The sequence below is a fragment of the Oncorhynchus mykiss genome, chromosome 30 (genome assembly GCF_057628025.1).
Source record: "Oncorhynchus mykiss isolate SJ-2025 chromosome 30, ASM5762802v1, whole genome shotgun sequence".
Taxonomy (NCBI): domain Eukaryota; kingdom Metazoa; phylum Chordata; class Actinopteri; order Salmoniformes; family Salmonidae; genus Oncorhynchus; species Oncorhynchus mykiss.
The window spans coordinates 16402869-16408946 of NC_143051.1; positions in this window are offsets into that span (position 1 = coordinate 16402869).

Consider the following 6078-nt stretch of genomic DNA (forward strand, 5'->3'; position numbering starts at 1 on the left):
ACTGAGGGTACAATGATCTGAAAGACTGATATCAACTGAGGGTACAATGATCAGAAAGACACATAAAGCAATTGGCTGCAATGAAGATCAAATCAAATTGTGGGTGTTATTGGGGGTGTAGTGAAATTCTTGTGCTTCTAGCCTTGACAGTGCAGTAATATCTAACAAATTACACAACATATACCCAATACACACAAATCTATGTAGGAATTAATTAAATATGGACGAGCGATGTCAGAGCAGAACAGACTAAGATACAGCAGAATAGTATAGAAAAACAGTATAATGCAAGATATAATGCAAGATAAGTAAGCATTATTAAGCATTATTAAGTGAATGAGATACCATAGATTAGTCTAGAAAACCGTATATACACATGAGATGAGTAATGCCAGATATGTAAACATTAAGTGACTAAGATACTGTAGAATAGTATAGAATACAGTATATACATATGAGATGAGTAATGCAAGATATGTAAACATTATTAAGTGACTAAGATACTGTAGAATAGTATAGAATACAGTAGATACATATGAGAGGAGTAATGCCAGATATGTAAACATTATTAAAGTGACTAGTGTTCCATTCCTTAAAGTGGCTAGTGATTCATAGTCTATGTCTATTGGCAGCAGCCTCTAATGTGCTAGTGATGGCTGTTTAACAGTCTGATGGCCTTGAGATAGAAGCTGTTTTTCAGTCTCTCTGTCCCAGCTTTGATGCACCTGTACTGACTTTGCCTTCTGGATGATAGCGGGTGAACAGGCAGTGGCTCAGGTGGTTGATTTCCTTGATAATCTTTTTGGTCTCCCTGTGACATCGGGTGCTGTAGGTGTCCTGGAGGGCAGGTAGTTTGCCCCCGGTAATGTGTTGGGCAGACCGCACCACTGTCTTGCCGTGATACAGCCCGATTGTGCATCTATAAACATTTGTGAGGGTTTCAGGTGACAAGACACATTTCTTTAGCCTCCTGAGGTTGAAGAAGCTCTGTTGCGCCTTCTTAACCACACTGTCTGTGTGGGTGGTCCATTTCAGTTTGTCAGTGATGTGTACGCCAAGGAACTTGAAGCTTTCCACCTTCTCCACTGCGGTCCTGTTGATGTAGATAGGGGGGTGCACCCTCTGCTGTTTCCTGAAGTCCACGATCATCTCCTTCATTTTGTTGACGTTGAGTGAGAGATGTTTTCCAGGCACCACACACCCAGAGCCCTGACCTCCTCCCTGTAGGCTGTCGTGTCACCGTTGGTAATCAAGCCTACTACTGTTGTGTCGTCTGCAAACTTGATGATTGAGTTGTAGTAGTGCTTGGCCACGCAGTCATGGGTGAACAGGGAGTACAGGAGGGGGCTGAGCATGCACCCTTGTGGGGCCCCAGTGTTGAGGATCAGCGAAGTGGAGGGGGCGGCCCGTCAGGAAGTCCAGGACCCAGTTGCACAGGGCGGGGTCGAGACCCAGGGTCTCGAGTTAAATTACGAGTTTGGAGGGTACTATGGTGTTAAATGCTGAGCTGTAATCGATGAACATAATTCTTACATATGTATTCCTCTTGTCCAGATGGGTTAGAGCAGTGTGCAGTGTGATTGCGATTGCGTCGTCTGTGGACCTATTGAGGCGGTAAGCAAATTGGAGTGGGTCTAGGATGTCAGGTAGGGTGGAGGTGATATGGTCCTTGACTAGTCTTTCAAAGCACTTCATGATGACGGAAGTGAGTGCTACGGGGGTAGTCATTTAGCTCCGTTACCTTAGGTAATAGGTAAAATGTATCGGTGCTCATCGGCCATTGGACATAAACATTACACAAGTTGGAAATCGCAAATTCAACAATGAGTGGTTTGGAAGGAACCAGTGAGAGTGGCTAACTGCAAGCATTGCAAAGCAATCTCCAAACTGCTATTCAGTGGAGTGGCTGTGTGGTCCCAAATCTGGGATTAAGTGTCTCTTTTCCAAGTTTAAAATTATAAACATTCAACATGGGCCATGCTGTCAATTAAGCATTATTTGTGCCTCGCTCAAGACTACTGTTAACTCAGAACTGTGAAAAACTTGACTTCAGTGAGTTCAAGACAACTGGGAATTCTGGAAAAACGAGCTCCAGCAGGGAAATACGTTTTGAACGGTCATCCAACTCGGAATTGTAAGTCAGAAACACAGGCCTCTTTCTAGAGCTACGACCTGAAGATCAATGACGTCATCATGATTCAACTCTTTCTCGTGCACTGCTCGGTGATGTAAGCGATACCGATTTAATAAGAACTGTCTACCTTCCGAAGGACAAGTGCTGCTAAAAAGAGACAGTCATTTGAGGGTGACTTAACTTGAATGCTTCTCCTGTGTTATACACTGAGACGGTAGGCCTAATCAATACTCCCGTCAAACTTGTGGGGCAACTTGGTCTAGTGCTATTGTCTGGATCAGACGGCCTGCAGGCCAATTGAGCACTCTGCTGCGTTTCATTCAATTAATTAGGTTTAGTGACCTATGTGTGAAGAATTGGCCGTTTTTTTACTCCTTTCCCAAATAAATGATTGTATATAATATATTAACACAACTGTAAGTGATATTGTGTTTATTTTTTTATAAAAATAACACACCATCATGTTGATGGGGCAAGTGACACTTTGCTTCTTGAAAATACTATATCCTGAAAACTTGACTGCTGACATATAAAACATTTTGGGACTGTATCAACAGTGGACTAATGAAAACAATTCCTAAATAGATTTTTTGAGTGGATTTTTCCTTTAACTCCTCCACATTAGGGTTAGGTGATTTGCTTTACATTTGTACACACATATTTGACTTTTTACAACAAATAAGCACAACAGCATAGCACTTGCAGTTTTGTTAAAATATTATATACAATCACTTCCATCCTCTATTGTAGGCCTACTAATGGTGCTGTATGTATGACTGAGTATGTGCTTCACAGATCTTTTTTTCCCAGCTGATTCATGTTCATAACCAACGAATGCACACTAATCACACTGAAATATACATGTAGTTTGACCTTTCAGCTGCTCTGCCTCTGTGTGTTGCTGGGTCCTCTGTATTGTTTCATGGCTCTTTTGACAAGTTGTTCTAGGTTCACAGGTGTTGTAGTGTAATGTAATAGGAATGTCCTGGTGATGGAAAGAGAAGAGCAGTGGCAGATAAGCAGTCGCTTCATCTATTACCACGGGCCCGGGTGCCACCAACCTCCTGTGGTGCACAGATAGGGCTCTACCCATTTGAGCACATGCCCATTTGCTCTTCTAGTATTTAAAGGGCCATCTTGGGCGAAGGTATAATCCCTCCCGCATTGTTCAGAGCCCACAAGTTGTCATGACATCATCATCAAGTTCACCACCCCATCCGTTGGTTGCGCCCGTTTGTTGGTTGCGCCTACAGAGCTTGCACGGCCCGGTTGCGCCTGTTTCCCAGTCTGCCCTGCACAGAGATTGCATGCGCCTGGTATCCAAACATGAATGGCTTGAGAGATGCGGTCACCGGTAGAGTGTGTGTAGGTAGCTACCTAGTTTAAATATCAACAGTACTGCCACAGCAGCATAACATTTGATCAACACTTTATAACACTTGATTTAGCCTATATCATCAGAAAAATCACTGGGGAATCCAAAACCAGGGAAAAAAAGCCATATGGCAACCTATGTGTTGTGATAATTGCATTGTTTGCTCTATAACCTGTTAGTTCTTATGCCTTGCAAAAGCAAGTTCATGCCAAGCAAGTTCATGTTTCCAACGTTTTCGGACTACCAAACAACCATTGATTTAGAACCGCGGAGAGATATCGCAAGTCAAAGAGAAAGCAGTATTATGCCTCCATTATTCCAGCACCATTTCAACTTACACATTTCAACATCATCAAATCACCTATGCTTAGTTTAATACAGTGGCATTTTTTTGATTGCTTATTCTTGATTGCTTATAAAGCTCGTTGAGTGCGGTCTTACTGCCAGCTTCGGTTTGTGGTGTGTCACGAGAATTTTCAATCCCAATGATGATAACTGAACAATATATCTGAGCTTTGACCAATCACCAAGGTTTGTAAGACCCTGGGTTTAATAATAATTAGGCAAAGACTCAGCTTCAGCAAAAGGTCCGTAAAGTTTATTCAGAGAACATTCTAAAGTCAAAAAATGCAAAGATGTAATTTTATAACTCCCCCCCCCCCCACCTACTTACACACACACACACACACACACACACACAGACACACAGACACACAAACAGTAGGGGTTTACACACACACACAGACACACAAACAGTAGGTGGGATGTATCTTTCCCCACAGTTCACATTCCTCGTATATCACTACCAAGCTGGCAGTTCCATACTGTTCCCTCCCTCCCGAGATTAGAGGGACCTTGACAGTGTCTCTTTCCTGTCTGAAATTTCCAACCAGGTCAGGTCATGTATAGTTTAATTGTCCTCTGTGTTTTCTTAGTCACACACACACATTTCTCTCCCTTACTTGTCTCGACCAAACCTTATTAGACTTTAGTCTAATTATTCTTAATACATTTTACATAGTCTAATAATTACATTAGTCTAATTATTCTTATACGTGTTACATAATCTAATAATTACGTTTCAGGGTGGAATTCTTTAGTCATTACCTTAAACATATAAATTCCCTTATCATGGTGGCAAATAGATAGTTTTCATCTATATTTTTCGTAGCCGTCTATTTACCACCACAAACCGACACTGGCACTTAGATCGCACTCAACAAAATGCTCATCCAGAAGAGGCACTCCTAGTGGCCAGAGACTTTAACGCAGGCAAACTTAAATCTTTGTTACCTAATTTCTACCAGCATGTCACATTTGCAACAAGAGGGAATAAAACTCTAGACCACCTTTACTCCACACACAGAGACGTGTACAAAGCTCTCCCTCGCCCACCATTTGGAAAATCTGACCATAACTCTATCCTCCTGATTTCTGCTTACAAGCGAAAACTAAAGCAGGAAGCACCAGTGACTCGGTTAATAAAAAAGTGGTCAGATGAAGCAGATGCTAAGCTACAGGACTGTTTTGCAAGCACAGACTGGAATATGTTCCGAGATTCATCCAATGGCATTGAGGAGTATACCACCTCAGTCACCGGCTTACAGGCAACATCTACATCGAGCTAAAGGCTAGAGCTGCCGCTTTTAAGGAGCAGAACACTAATCTGGACACTTCTAAGAAATCCCGCAATGCCCTCTGACAAACCATCAAACAGGTCAAGCGTAATTACAGGTCTAAGATTGAATCTTACTACACCAGCTCTGATACTCGTCAGATGTGGCATGGCTTGCAAACTATTACAGACTACAAAGTTAAGCACAGTCGCGAGCTGCCTAGTGACACGAGCCTGCCAGACAAGCTAAATTACTTCTATGCTTGCTTCGAGGCAAGTAACACTGTGATCACGCTCTCCATAGCCGATGTGAATAAGACCTTTAAACAGGTCAACATTCACAAGGCCGCAGGGCCAGAGTGATTACCAGGACATGTACACCGAGCATGCGCTCACCAACTATCAAGTGTCTTCCCAGATATTTTCAATCTGTCCCTGACTGAGTCTTTAATACCAACATGTTTCAAGCAGACCACCATGGGCCCTGTGCCCAAGAACACTAAGGTAACCTGCCTAAATGACTACCGACCCGTAGCACTCACGTCTGTAGCCATGAAATGCTTTGAAAGGCTGGTCATGGCTCACATCAACACCATTATCCCAGAAACCCTAGACCTACTCCAATTTGCATACTGCCCAAACAGATCCACAGATGACGCAATCTCTATTGCACCCCACACTGCCATTTCCCACCTGGATAAAACTAACACCTATGTGAGATTGCTGTTCAACCCCATAGTGCCCTCCAAGCTCATCACTAAACTAAGGACCCTGTTCACCAACAACTAAGTGGCCACGCAGGACTAAAACACCAATCACAGCCGGATGTGATACAGCCTGGATTCAAACCAGGGACCTCTTGCACTGAGATGCAGTGCCTTAGACAGCTGCGCCATTCAGGTGCACCTATCCCTCAATGTCAGCAAGACAAAGGAACTGATTGTTGACTACAGG